Here is an 18612-nt window from a genome sequence, read left to right as displayed (position 1 = left end):
AGTCCCAGCCTTGGTCTGGTGCTGGAGCAAAGCTACTTCTCCCTCAGATACATACCACAAGAACTCATCCTGTAGCTTTTTGGAGTGATTTCTGTATAACTTTACTGACCCACCTCTGTTACACAGTCTGTTGCTGTTTTCTATAAGGTCAAGCATGTTTTAAATAAACCTTTCGTATGTCTTGAGAAAAACACCAAAACCACAGTGGTTTTGTGTAACTAAATCAACTAGTTCAAAGCCAAATTGAAAGGAGCTGTGGCTAAATAATACCCCTGGACAGCTGCAAGGTTCTTTGCCTGGTTTGGTGAAGTTGCCTTTAGATTCACCTTTGATCTGAAACCTAGGCAGCTCTATCTGTTTCTAAAATAAGCACTTCAGCTTCATGAAATCTTTCTAGCTAGCTGAAACTGGTCCTGTGTTTGTTTAAGTGAAATGAGCTGGTCTGCAAATGGCCATGTATGTCTTGTGTAAATTTAGACTCTGCTTTGAGGCCTACGGATGTCCCAAACCACTGCTTACCCATTTCAGTTTTCCGTTATGGATCAGAAAACTCCACAGCCTACTGCTGTGCACAAAAAAAAAAAAAAAAAAAAAAAGGAAGAAGAAGAAGAAAAATTACATAATTTTTTCTGCACTGCTGCATACGGAAGCTTTTTTGAGCATATAGTAGATATCCATGTGATTTAAGTGAAGCTGCCTATTTTTAACACAATATGAAATCTATCCAAATATAAATACATTCCATGTGGCACTTTGTGGTAGTATCTTGAAAATATTGTAATAATTAGTCGAGAGCTGCAATAGAAAACCTATTAATTCTGTGCTGTTATCCCCCTATTCCTAGGTACCATAGAAAAAACAGAAGGGGTCACATCTGCAGTACTATGTAGGGTTTTGTTTGATATACAGTACTGCATTATACACATATTCAGAACTGTAATAACACTAAAGCGTGAAATAGCTTACTCCTGAAAAGATTCATGTCAGGATTTAGATCCAGCCTTTTGCTCCTGCGCCAGCATATACGTCTGGATCAATGACCAGAGCTGGCAGGGGTCTGTTGGAAAGAATCCATTTCCAGGGTCTGCCACTCCGCATCTTTGTGCAGAGAAGCTGAACAGTGGCAAAGGAGCAATCAAAATACATATACGATAAATCACTGGCAAAATTTTGCTATGTTCAGTTTCCAAAACATTTTCCTTCCATCGTCACTTTATATTACAACTGACTTTTTTATATAGCAGAACCACGATAAGGAAAATGTTTTGCTAGAGTCTAGGCCTTTCCATTGTACCACTGCCCTTTGAATCAATTTCTTTATTCTTAACCTGACCTTGGTATCCATTTCCCTCAGTATTCAATTCAGCTGTAAAATCTTGAACTTCTTTACACCTTCCCCCATCCCCCAGATATGCAGTGCAAGGGACATTTGTATAAGGAGACTGAAGACTGAAAGGCTCTTGCAAAGAAAAATCGTAACTAGATAAACAGACCTGAATGCACTCAATCTAACATGTGCCTCATTTACACAAAACACCATTAGCCTGATCCTGTTTACTCAGAGTGCAGCAGAGGCAACTTCGCTTGCATGTCTGAATAGGGTGCTTTAGATAATACCGTGTATCTTCAGACATGCAAGAAGTATTTCCATAATATATAAGGAAAAATATGTTGTGTTTAATCCATCACCAGTGGGTTCACAGAGCGTAAGGATCGGATTTCTTTTTTCACATTCTTACATCGCTGCCTGCATTAATATTAGGCTGGGATTGAAGTGAAAATGAAGTGCCAATTTCGGCATACAAGCTAAGGAAGACAAGCGACAAATAAAACAGCAAAGGAACCATCTTACCAGCCAAAGAAATAAAAGCACATTTAAAATGAATAATCTGCATTGCAGAAGCTCTTGCCCTCTCCCTGCGCACCCTGTGGCGGGTGAGCCCCGCGAGGACGCGGTACGCCAGCACCGGCGGCTGCCCCGGGGCACCGGGCGCTGCAGGCAGGAGGCCCGGGGCCGGGGCCGGGGCCGGGGCCTGGCCAGGGCACCCAGCTCGGCTCCCGCAGGGCCGCAGCGGCCGCCCGCGTGGCTCGCAGAGGCGGGAGGCCCCCGGAGCCGCCGTTTGCAAAGACGCTAGTGTTTTTTCCACAGGTGAGTGAGTGAGGTGGAGCTGGAAGGTGCCTTTGGTGCGTGCGTTTGGGTTTCAGGCGTTGCAGCCCCGGCTCGCGCTGCCTCCCAGCGCCTGCCCAGCGCCGCCTCCGGCGAGCCGCAGCCGGGGCTCAGGACGAGCCGGCCTGCGCCGCGGCTCCAGCGACTTCCACAGTGCTGACGCAAAGGTGAGGAAAAGCAAAAAGCAAACCAAGCGCAAGCCCATGGAACTGTTATCTACTGCATCAAAATGGTAGTTTGAACACTAAGAAATATTCCTCGTGTAACAGGAAATGCAGCTGTACTGCCGGCGTGAGGCTCTGCTGTGGCTTGCGGCCCCCCCGCAGCGCGTTCATCCCGCACGCCATAGCCGAAAAGGTAATTAACCGGCTCAGTCGGCGTCATGCTGTCGCAAGGCTAATGATTAAAAAAAACTTCAGCGGCGTGACTGTCGGACGTCTGCGGCGTGCTTGCGCTTGCGGGCCTACGCCGCGGGCGACTCCGCGCCCAGCAAAGGCACCGCCATCTTAGGCAGGTGGCGGCGGCTCCCGCCCGGGCAGAGCAGCTCCCGCCCCGGCAGTGCGGCTCCCGCCTGGACCACGCGGCTCCCGCCCCAGCAGAGCGGCTCCCGCCCGGGCAGTGCAGCTCCCGCCTGGACCACGCGGCTCCCGCCCGGACTGCGCGGCTCCCGCCCCAGCAGAGCAGCTCCCGCCCCGGCAGAGCAGCTCCCGCCCCAGCAGAGCAGCTCCCGCCCCGGCAGAGCAGCTCCCGCCCCAGCAGAGCAGCTCCCGCCCTGGCAGTGCAGCTCCCACCCGGACCACGCGGCTCCTGCCCCAGCAGAGCAGCTCCCACCCCGGCAGTGCAGCTCCCGCCCCAGCAGAGCGGCTCCCGCCCGGGCAGAGCAGCTCCCGCCCCGGCAGTGCGGCTCCCGCCTGGACCACGCGGCTCCCGCCCGGACTGCGCGGCTCCCGCCCCAGCAGAGCAGCTCCCGCCCCAGCAGAGCAGCTCCCGCCCTGGCAGTGCAGCTCCCACCCGGACCACGCGGCTCCTGCCCCAGCAGAGCAGCTCCCACCCCGGCAGTGCAGCTCCTGCCCAGGCAGTGCGGCTCCCGCCCCAGCAGAGTGGCTCCCGCCCAGCCTGGCCACGTGGCTGATTTTGGTGCGGGTGCAGGCGGCGGTGGGGCTCAGGCCATGCCTGGGGCCTTGTCTGGTGTCCTCCTCTCCCCCCTCCACCGAAGAGGGGAATTAATAACTCGAAAACGAGACAGAAATGAGATCTAGGAGGGTCGTGGCGTTTGAATGTCACTGTAAGCAAACAGCACTGGAGAGTAAAGGTTTCTTTCCATCTTTATGTTTACTGCTGTCTGCGCATTGACTTGTTTCCTGACACATGAGCCATGACTTGAAAGGAATTCAGGCTCCAGCAAATTTTGCATCGCGCTTCAATGTGGCCTCTGGGATTGAATAAGGGCAAATCTATTATACTGTTGCCATGGAGACCCTGGCACAGCCGCTGATAAAGAGCCTCTGATGCTTGGTCGGGCCCCGCCGCCTGGCAGCGCCGCCGGGAGCGCGGCGGCCCGGCCGGGCGCGCAGGGCCGCGGCGGGGCGCACGGCCGGGCTGGGGCCGCCGCAGCGGGCTGGGCCGCCGAGCGGCGCCGGGGCCGCGTGCGTGCCCGCCCCGGATTTGCAGACGCTTTCCCGCCTCTGCAAAATTAATTCTCTCGTCGGAAGGTGTTCGCACTAGACAGACGGGGGCAGCAGAAGATACGGAGTCTTCTCGCTGGGTCCGGCAAAAATGAGCCTTTAATTTATTTTGGGGAGAATTAAGCTACTGCAATGAAAGTGGGAAGAGCGTCTTTTGCATCATTAGAAAAAGGCTGTCTGAATCCAGTTGCCTAGCTGTTTAGAGATCAATGGTAAGCCTATAAGGATGGCCCACGCTTACTAAGGAGGATGATCACAGTGATGGATTTTAATCATTAAAATGATTTTGTAACAAAGAAACAAAGGAAACCGATCTTTTCTTCTCCTCTTTCTCATGAATAATCTCAGTTTTACAGATATTGATTCTTCTTGCTCCAATGGACTTTATTTATTTTCTATCATGGACGTGAGTGTTTCATTTCTGTAAATTTTATTTTAGGCTTTTTGCTTGTGTCCTTTTCGCTTTTAAATGGTCAACTATGGAAGTTCGTGTTTCCTCTTTTTGCTGTAGCGATGATGAACAGTTTGTCATGAACCACAACCATGACAATAGTTTGATTCAAAACATCTCAGCTTCTGCATACGGTGACTAAGCCTATGAGTGAAAAGCACCAACAATGGGAGACCAAAACCTGCCTCTGACACTTGATAAGATTATTATTATAGAGCGCAGAAAGCTTTTGCTTTCTTTTCTGCTGCTTTGCAGACCTCATAAGGCCCTGCTCAGATTTCTGCATAGTTAATTTGTCAGTTTATAAATTACCACATTATGTTAACGCTGAATGCTTCAAAACACAAATATATGCACAGAGGGCTTGAATATTTGAAGTGTTTTAGTACTATAGGGAAATAATTTTGTTGTCAAGCTGTGGCAGATATAGAAGTGCTAGGGGATACATGACCATTTCATCAGGACGGTGTCGATGATGGCCTATGAACATCCAAGGGGGAAAATCATCTTTTATCACTATTGTGTACCATGCAGGTCCAGATGGAGGATAAAACATGCATGAGTTGCCCGCAGCTCTGAAAATAATTATACTCATTTGCCAGAAATGTAGAAAGTGCATCCAACCAAGTTACCACCCATCATAGTGACACTCCGTTTGCATACTGATGAAGTTTAAAGCCAGAGACAATGGTGTTGGTATCAATAGCAGAGGGGGCTGGGAATCACCAGTGCTATAGGATTAATAGCGCCATCATTTTATATTATGCAGCATTTCACTTATGCTGCATATCAAAAAACTCCTGGCTCTGATGCTCACCTAGCTATTTACAAGATTGGTTTGGTTTAAGACTCCAAACATTACAAGAGATTGTGGGGAACAGGGAATGAAGACTGTTATATTCACCCCCTGCAAAGGGCTTCAGAGCAATTATATGCAGTGCACTATGAACGTACATACAGACAGATGTGTGCGTGTGTATATAGCAGGGGAGTCACATGTACTACACACACTCACAGTCTCTCTCCTCCTCTCCAGAAGACTGCACTGGAATATGAGTGAAAGATAATATGCACATGCTAGGCTCTGGTGCCACTGCAGCGTAATTGATGAATGGGTTTTTAAAGTGTAGAATGAGAATGAATACAAGTAGGACCCAAGAGAATAATTCTTTATATTGCAATCAGCACTGCTTATATGTAGTTGGTTTAATAGTAGAAATCAGCAATAAAGAATACAGACTTTGTTATTTAATCCTTACCAAGTGAAAAAGATAATGATTTCAGAATACTTCTTCTGCAATTAGATATATTGTTTTAAAATTGAATGATTTTGAGGCAAGGTTCAGTTTTAAACAGCCATCATGTGAAATAATCAATGAATGCTATCATAAAATAAGAGACAGTATCCTCAACTCCTTTAAATAATTAATTCAAGTTATATATACATATATAGACAGCATGATGTGTGCATAATATGCATATATACCATTTTGGCTATTCCAGTACTCCTTACATTCCTTAAAATATTCCTGCTAAAGTACTGTCTCAATATGCTCTTACATATGTGCTTGCTATCACATTTCTAGTTAAAGTATGCCTTCAAAAATAAAATAAAATAAACTCTAAAATAATTATTCATTGATTTATATAGAAGCTTTTTTTTTATTTGAATGAAGAACCTTAGGTACTGCTGCAAATGTCAGTAAATAATTAAGAAAAGAATGTTAATACAGCAAGTACCAAGTGTAGCTAGAAGAACATCTCGCTTATCCAGAAAATGCATCCTTTAGAGTTTTTTCCTAGCTACTTTATAGCATACTGCAAGCTATAGGACACATCTAATAAAAATAGATAAAGCAGTTACCTTTTATAAAAATATAGTTTAGGGTTCCAATTTCATTTTAATTCTGGTAAAACTAGTATGTAATCACCATAATGACACAAGGACCTGAGATGATCTGTGATGTAATCCCATAGATCATTTAGGTGACACCAGCAATGAATCAAGCCTATGCATTTTATTGTTTGATAGAATCTCAACTGTTTGATACTTTATGCTTTCAAGGCTTTAAAAAAATCTTTGGAAGACAAATGGATGATGGAGTAATGAGAGTGTGCTTGCTCAACACTGTAGCAGATTGATCTGTATCTAAGTATATCACTACACAAAATTAATTCTTATCTTGTATAAACAAAAAAAAGAACAGAGGAACTATGGAATCTGCAGTCTCACTGCATATATGCCTATTCACTTTTCTTAGCAACAAATTTTCCTGAGTGGTAATGCGGTTTTTATAAAGTCCAGCTGTCATCAGAGGCTGCAGGACAGCATACGCTAATGACAGCATTAGTGTACACTGTCTTATTAACATGAGCTGTATGGTAGTTATAGGGAGACTTCTGGCATTCAGCTGGGTAATGAATCAAAGGAAATATCTTCCGCTTATTTGACTGCACCAGCAAAAAGCAAAGATATGATTCCAGTAAGGAAAAATCTAGGAATTGACAAGCACTAGAATCAGACCTGCAGAGTAAACTTCAGGGAAAAAAAGATTTCAAAAATACTTGACTGAAATTAGAAAAGCTTAAAGCAATTAAAACTTCATTAAGAAGAGACATTTCTACAAGAAAAGCCAAACAAGGTCAGTTTATTTTCAGAGCTAATTTGACAACATAATCCTACATCTAAATGAAAATAAAAGCCCTGCAACTGAAAAATAAATTTAAAATCACTCCACACATAAACCATGACTTTATGGCATGTTTCCACAACTATAATGAAGGAGCTATCTGGATGAGCATAAGGGCAAGAGAGGCACAGCTAAAGCCGGGTTCTATAAGGAGGCTTTCTGAAGGGTCTCGTGCAACCTATGTCTCTTCATGGAAGACCAGCTAGCTGCTCGGCAGAGGATGGGAGATGCCCTGGCTGCCTGCAGGAGGATGGCACAGTCTCACCTGGGGATGCTTTCTGCTCAAGAAACCTGATGTCAGTGGGCCTCGCCAGCTGTTGGCTGGTCTCTAACCACCTTCCCTTGAGAAAATCTGTTGTGGAGTGGAGAAGGGCCCGGTTCAGCTGCTGCCCGACTTGCTGAGATGTCCTGGTGTGAAACAGCAGCTCTGAGGGGCTCAGAGGTGAACCAGTGGGACTAGCTCGTATGTCATGCTGTGGGCAAATAAAGCAGAAGTCCATAAGATGCATTGATTTTGGCTAGTTACTGAACAATACCTGCCACTACATATAAAATGAGCTTAGGAAAAATTCCCAACTGTTAGAAGGGAGCAGTTAGACACCTTGTCGTAAAATTGCTGGTTGTGGCAAGGACAACTGAAGATGGTTCAGACAGGAATTTTCCCTGTCTCTGCAAGTTGTAATTGCCAGCAAGACAGCAGATCATCAGAAAGTAGCTTTATTCCTGGCAATCAGTGATTCTCAGGCACTTGATGTTTTTAATAATTTTCAGTTAACGCATGCAGAGAGGGCTAACTGTGAAACTGTCATACATAAATTTGAAGAATACTGCACTGCATATGAGTGTATTGGCTATCATATGACTCCTCAACATGTGATTTATTTGTTTTTCAATAGAGACAAAAGGAAGAAAGAGCGAAAACAGAAGTCTTCTGAATGATTGAACCCTTAGGAGGCAACCTCACTGCCTCGCTGGAGGGGTTAACCAAGTCCCTGATTAGGAATGAGACTATTGTGCCAGACACTCAAAGGAACAACTGGAAGATCCAAAAATAACTTTTGACAAGGCAATTTGAATTTGCCAAGCAAAAAATAGTTAGCTACTTCCATCTGAAGTTCATAGAAAGTGGAGAAATGAGCACTGGAGGGGGGGGGTGGCGGCATCCAAAATAGCATGAAAGTAGACATGTGGCAGAGTCACAAGGATCAAAGCTGGAATCCGTAAAAACTAGCATGAAGCTACAACAAACAACACAGATGAAGACAGTGCCCAGCTTTTAGAAACAGAGGCAGTACAGCAAGCTACACAAATTAAAAAAAAACTTCCAAAACCTTGCACAGCGCACTTCTTAGAGGATGTTTAGAGGATGACAGTAGCACTGTTAGCTCCCAGAAAATCCCCTGAGAAGCGCTGGCCAGTATCAGAGCTGAAGGTGTCTCGGCCCTTAACTTTTGTCCTAGGCTTACAGAAATGTTTTGGAGAGACAGCCACTGCAGACATCTGGTCTGGCATTCTCCTTGAAGCAGGACTTTTGCAATCACTGTATAAGGTCAGCCGTGTTTTTGTCTGCTCAGGTCTGGAGAATCTCCAAAGATGGCAATTCCTCAGCCTCTCCAAGTGACCTGTTCCAAGGCTGGACTGTGCTCCTTGCCAGACTGACCTCAGATAGATCTTCCGGTAACAAACATGTGTCCATGGTACTGGAAATGCTCATGCGAGCATGCCAAAAGGCAGCAAAGGTGATTAATAAAACTGAAGATTTAGAGAGTGGTCTTTTCCCTGAGAAGGAACTATGTGGATAGGGAAGCTGACAACTTGGATTTTGGAAAAAAGGTTTTGATTTTGTAGGAAAATGTGTCACTCCTTTGTTGTTGTTTAAAGTTTATACTTTCTGGAGATGCAGAGGATCAAAACCATTGAGAAAGAGGAGAAGGAGGAAACAGAGGAAGGCTTCTCAGGGAGGAGGAAGCTCTCTATTGTATACATAAGAAGGTGGAAGGAACCCATCTATCTCATACCTCATTCCTATGATGAAATTCCTTTCATCCAAGACAGACACAGAAATGCCTGTGAGATTCATTGCTCTGGAATCCTAAAGTAACTAGAAGATCCACCAGAATGGGAATGGTCACTGATCATTTTACAGTAAAATCGCAGAATATTTTGGTTATATATAGAATAGAGAATTAAATTCACTTGGGAAGAACTGATCATTTTCTTCTCCTTACTGGAAGAGAGATATTCAATAGAAAATAATATTTGGCATGTTCTTAGTCTATACTGTCCTCACATTATCATTTATGTATATTTCACAGGAAAAATGACAGTGCATTTTTTATGGTACAGAAGTTATGAGAGGTTACATAGAACATTCTTTGATCCAGAGAATAAGAACAGAAGGGCATGAGTAGAGGTTACTTAGGAAACAGCTGAAGTTAAATGAACGTAATTAAAATCTGTGTAAATTAAGTTATATACAAGGACACAAATAATACAGCTAGGTATGTAAGTCCTGGTAAAGTTAAAGCCATCACTAGTACCTCTACATCAACAGAGAGAATATAAAGATTCCTGGAAATGCTGACATATATATGGGCATTTGGGCTTAAATTATCTGCTTAGAAAAGCATCCTGAGAGAGCTGAACAAGAATGTCAGAGACATGAATGCAATACTTAAAACAAATTTGCAAAACCGAGATATTTATCAAGGTCCCACCCTGAGCTTAAGCCTGTCTTATTTACAGATGCTTCTAAGGAAGAAGCTGATATGGTCCTCACACCCCTGTAAGGTCATTTCTGGAGAGTTATAACATGTATGCCATAGATATCAATAAAAACTGGAAATCAGTAGGCTTACATAGACAAGGATGCTTAGTCCATGCATATAAAAGGTTTCAGAACTTAGATTTCTGAGAGGCCAATGTCAGCAGAGACTGACTGTGTCACATTTATCATGATGACCAAAAAGGGCTTGGCAAATGTTATCCAAGACTAAAAGGATTTCATTTTCTCTGAAGATTTATGATTAGCTCTTTGAATGCAATCCTAGGAGAGATCAGGCTTTTGCAAAAGCACTTGGTAGAGCATTGACAATAGCAGTAGAACTAAAATCCAGGGAAAGATTTTAAAAGATTTTATATATGTATCAATCAGCTTTAAAAAAAAAAAAAAAAAAAAAAACCTCAAATGAAATGTGGACTGCAACTGTGAGAGATACAGCTGGAAATGAGACCAGACTAGTGGTACATGAAAAGTGGAGTCACTGTAGATGTGTTTATGTCTCTTGGAAAAAAGCTAAATAACATAGACTTGTCACAGATGATTGTCTCCACCATAAAAGACAATAAAACTAAAATGTGATCATGCATATCACAGCTATTATTACTAGACATAGAAACCTTGACATTGCAATGTCTGACAAAGGCAGCTTAGGTCTTAGAGCAAGACTTTCAAGCAAGGAAGCTCTTTTTTTGGGCATAGTAATCACTAGTTCTTACTACTTTTTGTCTAGTTTGGTGGAAAATGGTACCAGAATATTAAAAACTTGTATTTAGTGTTACAGATTTTTAGTGTTTCTGTTACAGAACATTATCAAAGAAGTGTGTGTGAGTTGTCCCTTATTACCCTTTTAGTCAGCCAAAATGTGAAAAATCAGAATATTTGTGTTGCTAGAAGTTGATGCCAGCTGCACTGGAGACTGCAGATGTGTAAAAAGACAGAAGAAAGAACACAAACAAGTAATGATGATTTGGAATCAAAGGAACAGTGTCCATTTGACAAAAATGACACTATTTGAAAATTTGGCTGCAGACAGTATCAGTGCCAGAAAAGAAAGGGTAGCTGTTGTGTGAGAGTGTCCCTACTAGAGTGTAGCTAACCTGTTCTCCCAGAAACCACACAGGTTAGGGATACAAAATCAAACATTTTGCCAAAGAAAGGTGTCACGCAAACTTCAGTCATTCTTGCTTGGGACAGCTGAGAATAAGCATATGGTTTGAAAAAAACCAACAAGTTTATCACTATGCAATGACTAGCATCTATGGTTAGTTTAATTCTTACATGGATTACAAGAATTTTAAATGTTAAATCAGTATCATTGTTAATTGCTATTGATGTTGTGTCTAACAGGGGAAGGAAGTATGGGCCCTGCATCTTTAAAAGGCTTTGAAAACACCTGGTTGAATGGGTGACAAAGGTGTTTATGTTGCACAGCTGTGACCAACTGGAGCTGGGACAGTGAGCAGAGAGAGCTTAGCCAGGCTCCTGGTCCTGAGTAGTCAATGAACAATGCAGTCATCTAAATAGCGCATAAAGATGACGCTCAGTTTGCTGGCAGATCAAGCACTTCTGACTGTGAGATGACACGTAATACTAAAACAAGGCTAATGTATCCCCACAGGTTAAAAGCAATAACAAGAACTGGTGTCTGTCTATTTAAAATGTCCTCTTCTGGAATAAGTATCATGAAGGCCCACATCTCTATCTGAAATTATACTTAAGTTCTTGTTCTCACAAATAATCAAAGAGATTATGTTCTCATAATGCCCCATTTTTTCTCACTAAATAGGGGTGAAATGCTAGATGTGAAACCTAAATATAATTTGTTTGGAGAAATAGAGAAAAAGGCATAACTTATTATGTGTCATTTAAAATAAAATAATTAAAGAAATCATGCATCAGGAAGGAGCAGAGTATTGGCTGCCATTTGAGGGGTGAAAGGTTACACTTTCACAGTCTAAACAAAACATCCACAAAATTTGTATCATAATTTAACATTATTAGTAACTGTGCCTTAAGTTATTAATTCCTAGGAATGATGGGAAACAAGGTTAACAGACAAAGCTGTCTGGAACACAGGGAAGTGTTCTTAGGTAGAGTTGTAGGAAAAGGATTTTTTTTGTCTTCCTTTATCAATAATGGTGACTTTTTGTAATAATGAGGATATGAGGTATTAGCATATTTCAGTTTTTTAAGTTCCAGTGCTAAGTAAATAAATCGTTACATAATTGATAAGCCAAAAACTCCAGATCGTTCTTTTTTCAGATATACACTTTTTCACATGCATACAGTGAATGATAAACCAAAGAAATCAGAAGCCATTGGAGAGAAAATCTTCAAGAGAGACTATAAAGTATATATAGTATATATATAGATATATATATCTATATCTATATCTATATAGATATAGATATATATATCTATATATAGTATATATAGATATAAAGTATATCATGCCCAGACCTTAATGCAGATTTTGCACATAGTTCTGCATATGCGCATGAACTGCACTCTTGAAAAATATTCATGCAAGTATAGCACATATTGAGAAAATAAACCACAGATTTAAAAGCAATGCATCTGAGCCTATGTCAGCCCGATTTATTTCAAGGAGCCTCCAAGCAATTCCACACACACACACACACACACTCACAGAAAAAGAAAAAAGAAGAGAAAGCCACCTGTACAAACCTCATTAATCTCAATGACTTGACCATTCATTTCAAATATTTACAGGCACATTTCAGACATCATTCAACTGTCCAAAGCCCCCAAACACTAAATAGTTAGACAAATGGGTCCACCTGAAAGCTAGAATAGCATCAAGAGGAGCTCGGTGACCAGTGGCGTGGGTCCACCACCCCTGGGTCCCATGTGACGCAGCAGGTGCCTGCCTGCAGAGCGATGTGTTCCAGCAGCCCTGGTGTGGCTGAATGCCTGGGAAATTATCTCAAAAGACTCAAGTCAATATTACTGCCAGGCATCAATATATCAGTAGTAATCCTCTCCCTAGATGAGATGTAAATAATACTGGTTGTTTCTACACTGACAAATCAGCCCACACTCAAATGCTAGAAAGTGTCTTTTAACTTACCTTCTGTCCACACCTATAAGTTCCTAGCTTAATTTCACAGCTTGAGCTCTGAATTTCTGGGTGTACAGAGCAAGCAGTCAAGAACAGACACTCTGGCAGTCCACACTGTGTCACGAGGATGCCAAAAGTAGCTAGGACTCGGGTCTGAACAGGAGCATCACCTAAACATGCAGTGCTCGTGTGAAAGCCTACTTCAGAAGCCATATGCCTGCCTGCCTTCCATTATCCTCCCTTCCCATTGCTGCCTTGCCCAGCTGTAGAGATGAACTAGACTCAAGACCAGACTGAACTCTTTGTTCCGCTTACCTCATGCTTATCTCTATTGAGAAGTATTTTCTTTTCAGCTACCCATTTAAAGCAGAACTGACAGATGCAAAGGGATGCATCAGATCTTTGACACAAAACAGCAGCTCCTCATTCCATCTCACTAAACTGACTTGTGAAGACGAGCAAGGAAACCTTCCTTCCTGGAGAGCTTGCATAGGCAGTATCTCCAATATCCTTAAGATGTAGTATTAGAAATACATAACAAATATAATAAGAAGCTGATTGGTGAGATCCCTTCATGTTCACTTAGTCAAAAAGTCTTCTGAATAAATTGCTTGAAGCAGTTAGGAAAACTGGTAGAGCATAATAGTTGCAGAATCACTTTCCTTCATTTTAGTAGAGACTGTTGATTAGCTGGGCTATAGTATGGCATCACACATTTCAACAAGCTACAGCCTTGGTGGCAGAACTAGAAAAATCTCTTGCCATGTGGTTGGGCTTAACATGGAAAGAGCCATATGGTCTGGACACAAATATAGCATATCTGAAAATGAAAAAAAAGTGCTCAAGAGCTCAGTATATCCATGTAGATGTACCTGGAATCTCTGCTATAAAACAAAAACATAAAAACCACCCTAACAATAAAGCATTTTGACAAAAATGTCTTCAAATATCAAAGCATCTCTAGCCCTGGAAAACTACCTCTCATAGCTCTGCTACTGCCACAAAATCCTCACCTTCCCTGACCAACGGTCTATATAAAATCTGGGGAGGAGAAAAAGTATATACCATTAATAATTTCTGAGCAGACAGAAAAAAATACCTCTGGATACTGAGAAATCTTTGTGATCTGGAGTACTATGGAAAAGCAGATAAAACTGCAAATCTTTTTCCTAGGTGCTTAACAAAAACTAGTTGGTGCAAAATAAAACCTCTGATAATTACCTTGCATGAAGTGAAGTACTAAGGCAGTGCTGAGTAATGCAGAGACAGGATTGCTGGGCTGCTCTCAGGAAGAACTATTATTCAGGTGTGATCATTTTATGATGCTTTGTTGAAATCACATTGAAAAGATTGTTTCTCTGTTGTTTTCCTTCACCCTGTTTATACCAGGTCAGACTGTTTGGAGCCCCCTGGTTTATCTATAGCTAGAGAAATATGCATGGCTAATTTTAAACTGGTTAACTATGCCCAAGATAGTCTCATTGTCTCAGGTTGCTGAGCTCAGTGCTTCCTTGTGCTGTCATCCTTTTTTCTTTTTCCTTAATGTACTTCTAGTATATCACACAGTCTGTGTAAAAATACTGTAATGTCACACATTTCTAGTTCTGTAATATTTACTTTCCATAATGTAACTGGTGGATCAGTACACATTTGATCTCTATTATTTCTGTTAAGGTTTTTGCTCTTTCAATTTCACATTGGGATCTTCCTGGAATTTGTTTCCCTCAAAATAAAAGGTAAAGAAGATCAATAGACCCATCATGTCCCTTTTCTTTGTCTTCTCTGCCTTCATCTCACAAGATTTTCTGCATATGTTTAAATTTGCCCAGGATAAAATGAGATTTTGCTAGAGCCAGAATATTTAGAGCCCCAGAGTCTGACTACCTTCTCTGAGTGCCCCAAATATGGAGGTTATATTGGTCATTGTTCGTTCATTCCTATGTTTCTTTTCAACTATCACTAGATTTTACACTCTAAGGTCAATTTTTTTTTAATCTATTTGGGTGTTTACTTTTTATCTAGTGTTGATCTTGTCCTTCTGTGTCTCAAATGTTCTCTTCCCTTTAGAAGACTGTATCTGCAATTTGGTTTTAAAGTCTGATTCAGTCCATGATGATCTTGCCAGTCTGGAGGCACTGATACGCATGCAGTGATGGAGCTTTGGCTGCCAGTTGAGAATGCCTATTATCTCATACTATTAGCACAAGCAAGAAACTTCAGAGTGATCTCATCTGCACGGAGTAGTTATGCGTAGCTCTTGTCTGTGCAGTCAGCACTGCAGCAGCCTTTGTGCTAGCAATGTGGAGGCATTTCCTCAACCCACTGGTGGCCTGTCCTCTCTGTCACCTGAAGGCTGTGGTGTGCTTGAGCTCTGGGGAGCATTTGCAGCTCCAGCAGCCATCCTGTTTCCTTCATAGAGGTGGTGACCTCAAGTAGAGGCACCCTGCCAGTGGGCCTACTAGCCTGTTGGCTTCTCAGTCAAGTGACCCTACCTCTTACATGCACAGTGTGTCAATCTCTAATTTGTTGTGTAGGCATAGCTGACTCCTTCTCATTTTCTTGTATCGTACTGCATTTCAGTCCACAAATCAGAAAGACTATCAAAGGCTCCATCAGAGAGTTTTTGAGAATTAGGAAATCTACTGCTTTTGGGGGGTTCTTTGTTTGTTCTGCTGGTCAATGGTGCCCTTTTGTTCTAAGTGCTGTACAAACTAATCATAAGAAAAATCTTGGTTCCAGTAAGCCTACAGTCTAAAGATGGAAAGCAGATAAATGTGGAAGGGGAAAAAGAGATGAAAGATGTCCAAAGTCACATGCTTTGTTAGTGGTCAAACTACGAGGAGAGCCCAGATTTCCTATTGCTCTGTCTCCATATTCTCCCTCACACTAAAGCTTTTGTATTGTTTTTACAGTGCTGCTTGAGTTAGCTTTAGAGAACTCTGAGGGAATGTCCTTTATACTCTAGGTAGATGCTGGGCCAAATTTGTTCCTAGTGAGATTCCACAGATTTAAATGAATGTTCAGCTACGACACAGCAGCCAGGAACTTGGTTAGTTGTTTCATGCTGTTTTATATTTCAAATGTTTTATTTGGACCATGCCATTATTTCTGTTTATAAATATGACAGTACAAGCACAGCAAAATATATGATCAAACACAGATGGTCAATAAGGACAGACAGATAAGGAAATACGAGGTAACCACTACCAAGGGCAGACCCAGCTCTAATCAGAACTGGAGAGGCTGGCAGACTATGGAGCATCATGGCCCCAGCTGCAACATGGGATAGGCTTTCACAAAGCAAAGGATAGTATTAATGGGAAGGTTTCAACCCCATGCTCTTCACTGTAATGCCTGGCCAGCACGGCTCTTCACAGACATTTGCAGCATGACCTTCAGCAAGTAGGAATCTCAGTGAAGGAGATCAGGGAGAAAAATCTGTGTGCCTGACAGATATTTAAGGGGAGCTTCATCCTACCAGAGTCCGGGTCAGAATGGCAGGAAATAACCTAGTGCTTTAAAGTACAGAGAAGGATGATTGAGGCAGGCAGCTCTGGCAGAGGCAAGGTTGACATCCCTGTCTTTGTAGAGGAGACTGGAGAGGAGAGGAAGGTTTGATATGATGAAGAAAGGTCAGTCAACAGATACACAGAAAGTGTCCTTCTAAAGTGTTGACTGTATGATATATGCCAGAAGAGATCTCAGTGACATCCCCATGGTCTCCATTGAAGCTGAGATTTTAAGTGTATCCTAAATAAATTGTATTTTTGAGGGGGCTTGGCTGGCTAATACAGACTAGAAAATACTAGCCAAATTTACTAGTTAGTATACAAGATCATTGAAAAACTGTGATTGTAAGGTTGCTCAGAAGGTCTCATTCCCTTAACTGAGAAAGGTGACTAAGAAGAGGCAAGGTGTAGGAGTCAATGACTGGTTTACTGAAGAGAGATGAAGAGCATTTGTGCTCTTTGTAGCCTCCAGTGAGAAGAAAGAAATATTCAGCTTAAGTAAAGATGGAAATATAACTAAGGAAACCTCTCAGGAAAGTACATTTAAAAGGGTTGGTATTTCTGGGGATATCAAGAATTTCTACAGTTATCTAAAATAATGGAAGCAAATATTTTGGAAGGGAGGCTTAATCCAGTAGAAATGCCTTTGTAACAGCACGTTTGTAAAGATCACCACATCAGAGAAAGGGCAGCAGGTGAAATGAACTTTCATTTGGTCTGTCAAGGCAGCCCTGGGCTCCCATGGTTACAGGACATTTCCTGTCGCTGTTTCAAGCTCTTGGTGTTACTGGTTTCCATATTTTGTTGACTTCCCATAGTCCTCTGACAGCTTCCGTGAAGAAATTTGTGTTGCCCTTCCCCTAATTTAGATCTGATAGTCTCAGATTTCTTTAGTTATTCTTAAGATGGAGACTCTTTCTTATTTCTTTCGTATTTGATTACTTCTCTTGTTTTTTGTGGAGCACCTCTCCACAAAACTAGATTATAGCACTACAATGAATGATTCCAATTGCAGCTAATCTCTGAATTAGCTCTGAAAAAACCTCTGAAAATACAACCCCCCCCCGAAACTAAAAATAAGCGTATAATTTTAACACAAAATGATTTAAGTACATTTAAAGTGGCTGTTTGATAAGCAGTTATAGAGCTGGACAATGTGGCAGGTACTGAAGAATTCACATGGGTTTTAAATACGTAGCTTATATTCAGAGATACACAGATGACTGGAGATCAACAGTTACAATGAAACCTTTATATTATCATTTTGGAATTATGTCCATTAATAGGGCAGAGCAATTAAATCAATTTTAAAGAGCAAGAAATCTACCAAGGCATATGTACATTTGCAAAGATGCAGTGTATGAGGTTGGATTAAATATAATAATTTTCTTTCGACAGTATATATAGATACACATTTCCTACATTCATTTGTGAAGATGTCTTTGAAATGTATTCATTGAAGCTAATTATAGAGGTCTAACACTTCTCTTCATTTAATGCTATAAAATTAATGGCCCTTCATTTTTACCTCCAATGCAAATGATCATGTCATCTCAAACTGCATGCAGCTCTTTTTCTCATATGCTGAATATGATTAGTTTTCCTTAAGCAAAATTAGAGCACGTGATTCTCTGAGGTTAGGCAAGAGCAATGTCCCCCTGTGTTATTTCAAAGGTTTTGTTATGATGTAGTATTTTTAACAAACAGGATTTCAGAAATGTACACTGTGAAAATGTTAGACAAGTGAGCTCTAGAGGTTGTGGCCTTAGGAGAGCAGGCAAAAACAACATTGGCAATTCATAAATCTCCAGTATCTTCATGTGAGATTTACCAGACATTACAACAAACACTTGCAAGAACAGAGGAATGTAGTTACTTCTGAAAGAATATGACATGCAATTTGAAAATATTTCTATAGTGCTCCATCCAGCTCCAGCTGAAGCCAATGGCTTGAATAATTTTAATAGGAGCCTGTAACACTCCTATTTTTTTTCAGCTAGCATTATATATTTGCCTAGGAGGATAATATCTCAAAAATCAGACAGGCATCACCTAATTTTCTAGAAGTTAGATATCTAAGCTCAAAGCACAAAGATGTGCATGTTCATAGCGTATATTCATTTGCCTCCATTTTGGTTGTCAATCAACTGCTTACGCATGAGGGTGACAGAGCAGACACCTACTGTTTAAGAGTGAAAAACAGACATAATTTTTAACATGTATTTCTAGCTGTCAGATCTGCTGCT

This window comes from Rhea pennata, chromosome Z, assembly GCF_028389875.1.
Source record: "Rhea pennata isolate bPtePen1 chromosome Z, bPtePen1.pri, whole genome shotgun sequence".
In the NCBI taxonomy this organism is placed as follows: domain Eukaryota; kingdom Metazoa; phylum Chordata; class Aves; order Rheiformes; family Rheidae; genus Rhea; species Rhea pennata.
Note: the sequence above shows the minus strand (reverse complement) of the source record.